Here is a 12,836-nt window from a genome sequence, read left to right as displayed (position 1 = left end):
CACCCAACAAGAATGTGCCATCAATTAGTTCTCCTTTTTGTTTGAAATAAAATATATCTTTGTCCCCAGTAATCATTCTCTGAAACTTACAGCCAAAGCATCAGACATCTGGGTTTCCAAGTTCATTCAGTGAATAGACTCGGCTGAAGAGTTGTGAATTAGTTACAAGCGAATGGGCTGGTGCCTCGGGAGATAACCTCAATGAAGAAGCAGACCGGGATCGGTAATGACGGAGTGCCTAACGCCCAGCTGGTTTGGATGATCACTGAGTGTAGCCAGCTTTCAATCACACCGTCTTAAAGTGATAGGATATAAATTTTTAACAGTTTGAAAAGGGAATAGGGTGAACCATAGAATCCCTACAGTGCAGAAGGACTGCGCAGAGTGGCACGGTAGCACAGTGGTTAGCACTGCTGCTTCACAGGGCCAGGGACCCGGGTTCGATTCCCGGCTCGGGTCACTGTCTGTGTGGAGTTTGCACGTTCTCCTCGTGTCTGCGTGGGTTTCCTCCGGGTGCTCCGGTTTCCTCCCACATTCTGAAAGACGTGCTGGTTAGGGTGCATTGACCCGAACAGGTGCCGGATTGTGGCAACTAGGGGAATTTCACAGTAACTTCATTGCAGTGTTAATGTAAGCCGTACTTGTGACTAATAAACTTTAAAGGAGGCCATTCAGCCCATCGAGCCTGCACTGCCAACAGTCCCACCCAGGCCCTATCCCCGTAAACCACTTTATTTACCCTGCTAATCCCCCTGACACTGAGGGGCAATTTAGCATGGCCATTCAACCTAACCTGCACATCTTTGGGCTGTGGGATGAAACCGGAGCACCTGGCGTAAACGCACGCAGACATAGGGAGAACGTGCAAACTCCGCACAGACAGTGACCCGAGGTCGGGAATCGAACCCAGATCCCTGGTGCTGTGAGGCTTAGAGGGGCTTAGAGCCTCGAAAGCTTGTGTGGCTTTTGCTACCAAATAAACCTGTTGGACTTTAACCTGGTGTTGTTAAACTTCTTGCTGTGAGGCAGCAGTGCTAACCACTGTGCCGCCCCAAAGTTGAAACAGTTGAAGTTGAAACATTTTGATTTGATTTATTGTCACATTGTTGGGATACAGTGAAAAGTATTGTTTCTTGCGCACTATACAGGCAAAGTATGCCGTTCATAGAGAAGGAAAGGAGAGAGTGCAGAAAGCAGTGTTACAGTCATAGCTAGGGTGTAGAGAAAGATCAACTTAATACAAGGTAGGCCCATTCAAGAGTCTGATGGCAGCAGGAAAGAAGCTGTTCTTGAGTCGGTTGGTACGTGACCTCAGACTTTTGTATCTTTTTCCCGACGGAAGAAGATGGAAGAGAGTATGTCCGGAGTGTGTGGAGTCCTTGATTATGCTGGCTGCTTTTCCGAGGTAGCGGGAAGTGTAGACAGAGTCAATGGGAGACTGTTTGTGTGATGGACTGGGCTACATTCACAACCTTTTGTAGTTCCTTGCAGTCTGGGGCAGAGCAGGAGCCATACCAAGCTGTGATACAACCAGAAAGAATGCTTTCTATGGTGCATCTGTAAAAGTTGGTGAGAACCGTAGCTGGCATGCCAAATTTCCTGAGAAGGTAGAGGCGTTGGTGGGCTTTCTTAACTCTCTCAATTTCAAGAGAAGAAGAAAGCTCTGAAGATTTTTGTTTCAATTCTATCTGGTTAGATCCAGGAACTGCCAGCTATTGACTCATAGAAACATAGAAACTCAAAGCAGGAGTAGGCCATTCGGCCCTTTGAGCCTGCTCCACCATTCATCTTCATCATGGCTGATCATCAAATTCAATATCCCCCCATTCAAGGGATGCCCCCTTCCTCCCATATCCCTTGATCCCTTTAGCCCCAAAATACCCAAGGAGCATGCCCCTATTTGACCAACTACTATGTCCATCTGGAGGACATTGCTCCCATTGATATGGACACCGGGGAAAAAGATCAACCTGTGTACCAGCACAGTGAATGGTCAATCATTTTAAAACCCAGTCAGGACCAAGCCGGAATGAAATAATTATCATGAATCGCATTAGAGAAAAAGGTGTTTCATTACGTTTATGCTTATTTCACAGCACTGATAATTGATCTCTCTGCTAATATGGCTTGCAGCTTTTTCCATATTCCAGCAGAATGAACACATGCATGTTGACAGCTGGTAGCAGGAACGTGGTAAGAAAAAGATGAAACACTGCATGAGAGGGGCTGAATTTGATTGAACCCGCAGTGGGATAAGGAGTTGGGCGAGCCAGAAAGTGGCAAGGAAAGGTTGGGGTTGGAGCGCCCATCGCCTTCCTGCCACCGTGGCATTCCAGGAAAGTTGGAAGACAGCCATGCACTCTGCCAAGACTGAAGAGCTGCAGCCCCCTGACTGGCCGGCGGCTCTTCGAGGCGGCCGTTTGTCCTTTGAAGGAATGGGGAGACCGAACGGCAGCACATTAGCTGGACGGTGGGCCTAAAATCTGGTGGGGGCTCTCGGGATCTCAGGCCCCCTCTTCCCTGACACAGTCCAGCACGCTGTGCAAATGGACACACTCGCGTGCTTGTTCCTGGTCGGTAAAGAACCACCTTCATTTCCCCTGCACCACCCCTTTCTTGTGTCACATATCCCAGTCTAAATTGACGTAGTTCATCTGCCTGACCTATCAAACGCTCCAGCAAACTCACAAAGGGTTAAAATGGGAAAAAAACCTGGAAGGAAAATAAATAACTCATACTGGACAGCTGGTACAGAATGAAGCGTGCCCCATAATCAATAATCCAGTCGCCTGTATATATTTTTTATATATATCAGCTGTTTGAAACAAAATTGACACTCAACTTTTATAAACTTTCTGCAGTTATCATAAATTCTCACAAACACAGATAGAATCATGGAATTATAGCTAAAATGATACCAACAGTGCAGAAAGAGGCCATTGGGCCCATCGAACCTGCACCATCCAGAGGCGGCTGTCACCACTGCCACTGCACACGCCAAGGAAAGGTGGGGAGGGGGGAGAATCCCACCCTATGTATCTTTCAGGAGAGAGCAGACACACAGGAGGTATTTCAAGACTTAGAATTATCGCTGAAAACCAATTTTAACATTGTCAGTGTGTCTCGCTGCATGGCTGATGTGCTGCAAGCCACATATATTCACGCGCAGAAGGAACTTGTCCACATGTTGCATCTTTTTCAACTAAACGAAAGCTTGGGAGCACAGCCATTCCCTAGTGCATTCCCTATGGCAATGCCAAGACGACCTGCTTGGGTTGAATTTGAACAAACCTGGGCAATTAACTATTCCATGCTGCATTCTCCAATGGCAACACCTCCACCAATCAGAGACCATTTGGCCAAGCAATCAGTACTCTCCTTTCAGGCAGTATAAATTGTTGGTCCCCTCAACTGCCTCCCCCACCTCCTTGCCTCCCTCCCTCCCCCCCTCCCCCCCCGGTTTCTTGCAGGCTATCCTGAGGAGTGCACGTTGAAAAACTTCAATAGCATGCCTCTTTTTCAGCAATATTTCAAACAGTTGAAGGCTTTGAAATCTGTTGTAAACTGAATGCAATTTCTGATTAGGGGCACGATCTGAATACCTCAACAGTTAAAAACTAATACACAGGCAGTAATTATTCGCTACGGACTTGGACAGTTGTCCCATCTGAACACAAACGGTCATGGGTATACTTGAAAAAAAAAGAACAATTTTATTAACTTTACAATAAACAAAATTGCAAACTTGCTTTTATGAATGTTTTGATTGTTTTGAAATTACACTGCAGGATAATTGAATGGAATTGACTCTCATATACCTCTGAAATTCCCTTCTTGCTTCAACATAAACATCAATCAGAAAGGGTCACATAGAAACATAGTAGATAGGAGCAGGAGGAGGCCATTTGGTTACAATCTCTACTGAAACAACACACACCGGAATTTCACATCAACACCAATCTCCCTCAACATAACTTCAAGTTAGAAACTCGGGGGTGGAATTTTACCGTCCCGCCTGCCACAGGAATCGTAGCGGGCAAGACAGGACCATACAAAGGTCCGTTGATGTCGGGAGGGATTTTCCGGTCTTGGGGTGAGCGCGGCCGGAAAATCCCGCCCAGGGAGGTGAAATTCAACTTCAGCCGGGTCATATTGTGGCTATAAGTGGTTTGAAATCTGCTATGCATCTGCTCAGATCTTCATTCCACTGGATTTTCATCCCAGCCCCCCACCTCCCTACCCCACCAAGTGTGTTGGCGCTCAATGGGAGTTCATTAACCACTTTTCACTGGAGTATCTATCGATGGCCAAAACATGCTCTTCATCTTGGACTGACAGAATCTCAACCAACATCTGTTATTCCACGGAAACCTTATCAAAAGATTTGCAAAAGCACTAACAAGCAAGTTGACACATCACCCACAGTGAACACATGCGTCTCTCCTTTTTATATTAACAAAAAAAAACACACAGCGCAACATAATGTCGAAAAACCTAATTAGACAGCAAACGGAAAGTGCAAATGATGAAATCATTTATCAAAAAGCTGTCAACCTATTCCTGAAACCAGACTGAAAATAAAACGGCACAGTTACCACACTTTTTTTTCCCAATCTATTTTTAGTTAGCTGAAGTCATTCTCTGTCAAATTAATTCATATTTATATAACATGATGACAGCATGAAAATAAAAACACGGAATACAACATTTTGGTCTTCATGTGACAGGCAAATAAATTTTCACCCAATTCATCTGAAGGGTTAGATCCAAGCAATTGAAATTCAAAGACGTATGAATCCCTTGATTTTAAAGAGAGAGTTTATTTTCATTGTTGAGCACGGAATTGAGAGCTGGATTGACAGACGCAATTAACTTTAACACTATTTAATTACCAAGGAACGTTTTTGAAACCAGAAAATAATTCCTACCAACCACGTATTTTTTGGTTCGCAGATGCAGTCAGTCTTTTATCCATAACGTACCTTGCATACGACACAGTGTTAAAAGAACGTGATTCTGAATGCCAATAATGGAGAACTTTCCCCCAGTTGGGTTAATCCAAAACAAGTGATTGCACGTTAACACAACAAAGCAATTTCAATGCTCATCAAGGTAAGCATCCAGACATGGAAAAATTTAGACCACAAATCGTTCTTTCGCTGCAATTTAAGATGTCGCTGCCCAAGTTACTATCAGAGCACAGTTACGCCAAGGGACCTGTCACGTGCATGTTGTTAACCACCTTGATACATTAACATGGAAGTACATGGGCAAAACTGAGCTTCCTCAAGTCATCATCATCAGGCCAACAAATAATAGGCATTTCAACTCAGCCACGATATCACAATAACACATCAACAATCTTACATTTTAAAAAAAGCAAAGAAAAAAGACATCTCATATAACAGGAAGTGAAAATAAAAACAGAACTCTACCTTTACCTCTACCTACAGAAATGAAGATTGGGTCCAAGTAAGCATGAATTCCATCATTGAGGGGGAAATGAAGAAGGGGGAAGGATAACAGATTAGGAACACTTGAAAACACCACACACAATAAACACAACAGAAAAACCTTAAACACTGTGAATTATTGCAGAACTCTGCAGTAATACACTTAATTGGTTTAAGACTATGCAAACTCACATGAAAACACACTGTAAAACAAAATATACACATCCGTGCAATGGCAAATCCAAAAAAATAAAATAATCTTTAGACCTGCTAATGCGACTCCCGGCACCAATGCTTGCCGACATGGAAATATATCATATGCAATATTTCCCACCCACTGATAGCCCAGATTCATCAGTTAGCATTGGATTTTCAGCAAGTCCTTTAGGGTGTGCACTGATAATATTGAAAAATACATGTATCTGTGTATTTACACCAAACAGTGCTTTGTGGTCACAGCAAGTGCAAGTAGCATCACACTAAACAGCATTCAGTACATCAGGCATTCACCCTCAGTCACGCTTCGCCGGAGCCATCTCAATGACCCACTCAGTATTCAACACAACCACCGAAATGGCTGCATTAGTGAAAAGCCCCCCCACCCCAAAAAAATGGAGAAGCAGGAATTCGCCGACTGCATAGCTCTCTGCAATAGACTGGCAGCGAGAGAACCGGGAAAAAAAACCAGCAAGTTAATAGAAAGAGAAGGAAAGGAAAGGGTTCCGTACCTTGCTCGCCCATCGTCAGATGTGAGAAACCTTTGAAGAGGAAGAAATACAGTCAAGGAAGATAAACAGAGAGAGTTTCACACAATACCAGTTGGTATTGCAATGTCACATACTTTTATAGTTTAGTATGGCATCAATCACACTGCAAAAGCTTTTCACCGTTGGCTAAAAAGCTTGGCTCACAAAAGAGCTGGATACAAAAAGAGTACCGTGGATTGCAGTGTACAAGTCGAGCCCGTTTTTGGAAGGATGTTGCAAGACTTCCAACGTTGATTTATACACTGAAATCTATGGTAAGTTGATTCCTTTTGCCTATGAAAATGTGTAACTACCACTTTTGTCTGCATTGTATAGTAAAAGGTGCAAAATAATACTTTCCCCCCACCTTCAAATAGGACCTACATTCCCATTTTAGTTAGTCTCCTTATTCAGGCAATAAATCACTATTTATTACCAGGTAGGTTAAGGGCTCCGTGAGTGGGTGTCAGTGATTTGTTTTGCTGTTTTGGGAATTAAATAGTAAACTGATCTACAGCAAAGGCACCTGACCTGGTAACATAACCATTCTTTGTTCCTTTATCAATAAAAAAGATGCAGCATGCACCAACTCCCATTATCATAATGGCCGGTGTAATTACAATGGAATAGAAAGTTATTTCTGAATTAGGGTCATTTACTTACAGTAATGTGGGCAGAACAAAACAGAATCTATTATTTTTGGGGCCTTGTAGTTGGGATGTGTGGGAGGACAAAACGGTGAAGTCAAGTGCTTACTCCATAAAATTATTTTTCTGAAAAAAATTAGGTTATTTACAAAACAAATTCTACAAAATTGACCATCTGCCAACTCAATTGACAGGCAGAGGGATCTGGGCGTACATGTCCACCGATCACAGGTGGAGAAGGCAGTCAAGAAGGCATACGGCATGCTTGCCTTCATTGGTCGGGGCATTGAGTATAAAAATTGGCCGGTTATGCTGCAGCTATACAGAACCTTAGTTCGGCCTCATTTAGAATATTGTGTACAATTCTGGTCGCCACACTACCAGAAGGACGTGGATGCTTTGGAGAGGGTACAAGAGGTTTACCAGGATGTTGCCTGGTCCGGACGGTATTAGCTATGAGGAGAAGTTGGATAAATACGGTTTGTTCTCACTGGAACAACGAAGGTTGAGGAGTGACCTGATAGAGGTCTACAAGATTATGAAGGGCATGGACAGAGTGGATAGTCAGATGCTCTTTCCTAGGGTAGAAAAGTTAAGTACTAGGGGACATGGGTTTAAGGTGCGTGGGGAAAAGTTTAGAGGAGATGTGCGAGGCAAGTTTTTTTTTTACACAAAGGTTGGTGAACGTCTGGAAGTCACTGCCCGGGGAGATGGTGGGAGCAGGTACAATAGTGGGAGCAGGTACGATAGTGGCATTTAAGGGACAACTAGACAAATACATGAATTGGGGGGAATGGAAGGATACGGACTCCGTATGTGCATACGGTTTTAGCTTAGGCAGGCATCATGATCGGCGCAAGCTTGGAGGGCTGAAGGGCCTGTTCCTGTGCTGGATTTTATTCAAAAATGATTCCCCTCTTAGTGAGGTTGATAGTAGTCATTGGGTATTAAAATCTTTTTGTGAACTTCAAGTTAAGTAGTATGTTAATAATTTTATTCCCAAATACTATATTGGGACTCAGTGTTTATCTATCCAGTGGCCATCTAAGTCTTTCCAAATTCATATCTAATTATTCCCCCACATGTAAGATCTATTATTTCTTTAGACTTCTACCGTACCAAGTTCCACACGTGGGTGAATTTAACTTTATCAAATAAACTCAGATGCACAGACATCATTATAACAGATTGGGTCCTGAACTATCTTTTCTTTCCCTCAACCTTAAGTGTTCTCACTGCTTTTATATTGGTCGGCCGTGAGGCTGAGCTACACCCTGCAAGATAGTCATTAGATAAATTAAGTTCACCCAGTGGAGGGAGAACTCACCTGGCACACGGTTCACTTCTGAAAGCAGAAATATCAAAAAGGAGGAAAGAACGAGATGTTAAACACACTGAATGCAACTGTCTTTGCATGGATACCTTTTCATGCACAAGAACAAAGGTAACATGCTCGAGAACATGCAAGTGATTAGACACTGTGCATGTGTGAATTTAACAACCATAAAACCTCGCATTTCATCATCTGTCCGGGCAGCTGGAATCAGATCGGTTCGCTTTACGTCAAGAAAGCTGTTCGGCTGTAAGAATATTTTCAAACATTCTTTACGCACTGCACTGGCTAAAGTTTTTTTTTTCCTCCCCTACAAAAGGATTCTCCAGTAAATTTTCTGCATGTCAAACATGCTCCTCTGGAAAAGGGTTTTAAAAATTTACTTCCATTTGTAGAACTGGCAGTGCCAAAGGACCATACCAACAGTCGGTAGCTTCTCGGTCACCTTCATTGCAGACACAGTAAAGTCAATAAGGTGGTACCCATTTTGTCACATTGTAAAAAAAAACAATTCTTTCCTTGACACACCTTTTGAGAAAACAGCTGGCTCTCATTCATTATTTAGAAACTTTTCTTAGTCCTTTAAATGTTCCATTTTTTTTTCTGGCTTAAGACACCTCAACCTACTGCTAAAAGTAATCCCTTCACTTTAATGTACAATGACACGGTGACGCTTCAAAGTTCAGGTGGAGAAAATTTCTGACCTGGTTTAGAAAGAACACAGTAAGAAGTCTCACAACACCAGGTTAAAGTCCAACAGGTTTATTTGATAGCTGATGCACGAATTATGAGACGAGGACTCCAGTGAGTGAGTGAAAAAACAGGCTTTTAATCAAAGAACTGGAGTACACCCTTGTAGCTAACCTGGCCCAGACTGAGGCGAGGAGGAGGAACCATCACCTTTATACCTCGCTCAGGTGGAAAGGGAGGAGTCTCAGGTGGAAAGGGAGGAGTCTCGGGCCAGGTGCAGCAGGGATGTGTCCAGGCATACAACATGTAATTACAGTGGGTCACCACAGTAGCAAAAGCCACATCATGGCTATCATTGGAAAGGACAGCCAGCTTCAGAAACCATAAATTCACTTGCTCAAAATGTTTTAATTTTTAATGCATTATCCTATTTGCATTTTCCTCTGGTGCTGCTGGAAATACTTGGCCAAGCGAGTTCACAAGCCACACGACACTGAAGCCGTTTCAATGAAAATGCTGTTTGGAAAGTGAGAAGGGAGAGGTGGAATACTGAAGTGTTTGCCGAGAGCCACAGGGCTGGAGAAAAGGTAAAATCCTGCGGATGCTGGAATCTGAAACAGCCGGAAAATCTCAGCAGGCCTGACAGCAGCTGTGGGGAGAGAATAGAGGCAACGTTTCGAGTCTGGATGACCCTTTGTCAGAGCTGGGGTAGAGAATGAAGAGAGCATGGAAAATTACAGCACAGGAACAGACCCTTCGGCCCTCCAAGTCTGCACCGACCATGCTGCTCGATTGAACTAAAACCCCCTCCCCTTCCGGCGACCCTCTATTCCCATCCTATTCATGGACTGGGGCTGGAGAAATTGCCTACTGCCCAATAATGACCATAAACGAGATGGTGCGATGGCAGCAAGCGCACAATGATGTACAAGAAGAAAAATTAATTGACTGTGACTTCCAGCTGTTCCTTAAAGGATCACTGGTCAGGTTGACGTGGGACTGGGAAATCCAGTCAGCAACTGCTCAACCTAGTTTGTGATGAATATTACCGGGGGGGGGGGAGGGAGGAACACACTCTTCACTCATTTATATTGAGTCAAGCCAGCTTTCAGAGGGCACACAAAAACAGAGGGGACCAAACTGGCCAAGTATCTTAAAGTTTAAGTTTATTTATTGGTGTCACAAGTAGGCCTACATTAACACTGCAGTGAAGCTACTGTGAAAATCCCCTGGGCGCCTGTTCGGGTACACTGAGGGAGAATTCAGCATGGCCACAAAGTGGGACCTTGTGCCCAGAAATTGGTTGCAACCAACTTATGCTAAAAGATGAGTGTGGCCCAGAACAATTGCTCCCCCACAGATAAAGATTCACCCACGGGTTCAATAGGGACAGGGGAGGTTTGAAGAAGAATTGCTTGACATGGACACACTGAACAGTTTCCAAGTGCGAGTACGCGGACCAGCCAATGATTCTTTTTGTTTAAATTTTATTCTAAATCCTATAGTACTACAAAAAAAGCATGATATTTTCAATCATACTAGAATCCTTTAAGCCAAAATATAAATGTTCTAACGAATACAGCAATGTCAACCAAATACTCCAATCATCGGGATTGGTTTACTTTCAGGAAATTAACATGCAGATTTCTCAGAAAATAACGTAAAATGCGGTTCAAATTTAAGAAATCTGACTATTGTGCAAATTAAGTTGCACCTCTCTTGGAATGGGTAAGTTTTGGGGGCATACCTTTCCTTTTAAGGGTTCATTCCATCCCATCCCCCCACCCAACCTCTCCCCGTGCTTCTTAACTTATCACAGAATAGATGTTAGATGCATTGGCTCTGCTAAATTCTCCCTCAGTGTACCCGAACAGGCGCTGGAGTGTGGCGACTAGGGGATTTTCACGGTAACTTCATTGCAGTGTTAATGTAAGCCTACTTGTGACTAATAAATATACAAATAAATTATTAAGAAGAATCATAGAATCCCTACAGTGCAGAAGGAGAGCATTCAGCCCATCGAGTCTGCACTGACAACAATCTCACCCAGGCGCTATGCCGGTAACCCCAACATTTACCATGGCTAATCCAATTAGCCTACACATCTTTGGAGTGTGGGGGGAAGGCAGAGCACCCGGAGGAAACCCACGCAGACACGGGGAGAAAGTGCAATCGCCGGGTGGCATGGTGGTTAGCACTGTTGCCTCACAGCTCCAGGGTCCCGGCTTGGGTCACTGGCTGTGTGGAGTTTGCACATTTTCCCCGTGTCTGCGTCTCCTCCAGGTGCTCCGGTTTCCTCCCACACTCCAAAGATGTGCGGGTTAGGTGCATTGACCAAATGCATGGGGTTATGGGGATAGGGTTTGGGTGGGATTGTGGTTGGTGCAGACATGGTGGGCCGAATGGCCTCCTTCTGCACTGTAGGGATTCTATGATTCAATGATTGTGCCCTCAGGAAGGATTTGCAACCTTGGAGAAGGATCAGATGAAATTTACTGGAGCAGTACCAGGGATGAGAGATTTGGGTTATGTGGAGAGATTAGAGAAATTGGGTTTGTTCTCCTTGGAGCAGAAAATGTGAAGAGGAGATTTAATAGGATGTATTTGTACTCGTGATAGGAGAAAGTCACTTCCACTGGTAAGAAGGTCATTAACCAGAGGACATGGATAGAAGATAGCTGAGGTAATAAGAGTTATGAAAAAACCTCATGGGGAAAATGGAGAATTTCTTTTACACAGCGAGTTGTTGTGATCTCCAACGTGCAATCTAAAAGAAAGACGGAAGCAAACTCAATGGTCGCTTTCAGAAGAGAATTGGTTATAAACTTGAGAAAGGAAAGTTTTTGCAGGGCCAGGAGTGAAGTGCAGAGGAGGTGGGACTGAGTGGTTGCTCTTTTCAAGGAACAGGCGCAAGGAAATGAAAGGCATCCATTTGTGCCGTATCGCTTTATGAATCTGTGCTTGAGTGAAAATTGGGGGGTATTCGACAATGGATGATTATAGTCCATGGATCTCTTTGGTAGATAGATGTTCAAAAAGTAAGAACACTGTAGACTGGATTCCACTTCAATTTTCAAAATATTCTCCAGAATGCCTAATTTACTTGAGCACTAGAGGGCACAGCCTCAAATTAAAGGGGGGTCAGTTTAGGACAGAGTTGAGGAGGAACTTCTTCTCTCAGAGGGTGGTGAATCTCTGGAATTCTCTGCCCACTGAAGTGGTGGAGGCTACCTCGTTGAATATGTTTAAATCACGGATAGATGGATTCCTGATCGGTAAGGGAATAAAGGGTTATGGGGAGCAGGCGGGTAAGTGGAACTGATTCACTTCAGATCAGCCATGATCTTATTGAATGGCGAGGCAGGCTCGAGGGGCTAGATGGCCTACTCCTGCTCCTATTTCTTATGTTCTTATTGCTCAAATTAGTTTTGCTAACTTTCAAAAAACATTTCTTTCAGTTTACGTAGCAAAACTGAAAAATAGCTCCAGTCCATTGCCAATGTCTTCTTGGACAATCACATTCCACCATCCTGAGTGTGAAACAGCCGGATCAGAACAATACTCACCCTTCCCTCTTCCGAATTTGAGACCACTCTCTGCAGTTTCTGAGTTTGCAGTTATACCAAGCAACCTACTCATGTTCAGTCCACCTCTCACCCCCGCCACTGTCATGGTAAGGGCTGCCCCCTGGCTGACCTGCCTCCAGAGCAGGTTTCTCCTGCTCTTTGCTTCTAGTTCCAGATACACTATTTATCTTGTGAAAACATACCCAGCTTCAATGAGCTGGTTTGAATGAGCTACAGAATGGGATTCTTGATCCCCCTTTTCCTTGAGCTCTGTTCTACCTCCTTTCCCAGTCTAAAAACTCAGTATTCCCAATCCTCCCCATCTATCCAGATGCCCCTTTTTATGCTCCACTTGTTCTTGGTTATTTCTGGTATCGTTCTTCACATTCATCCCCATCCTT

Source organism: Mustelus asterias, chromosome 18 (genome assembly GCF_964213995.1).
Source record: "Mustelus asterias chromosome 18, sMusAst1.hap1.1, whole genome shotgun sequence".
In the NCBI taxonomy this organism is placed as follows: domain Eukaryota; kingdom Metazoa; phylum Chordata; class Chondrichthyes; order Carcharhiniformes; family Triakidae; genus Mustelus; species Mustelus asterias.
Note: the sequence above shows the minus strand (reverse complement) of the source record.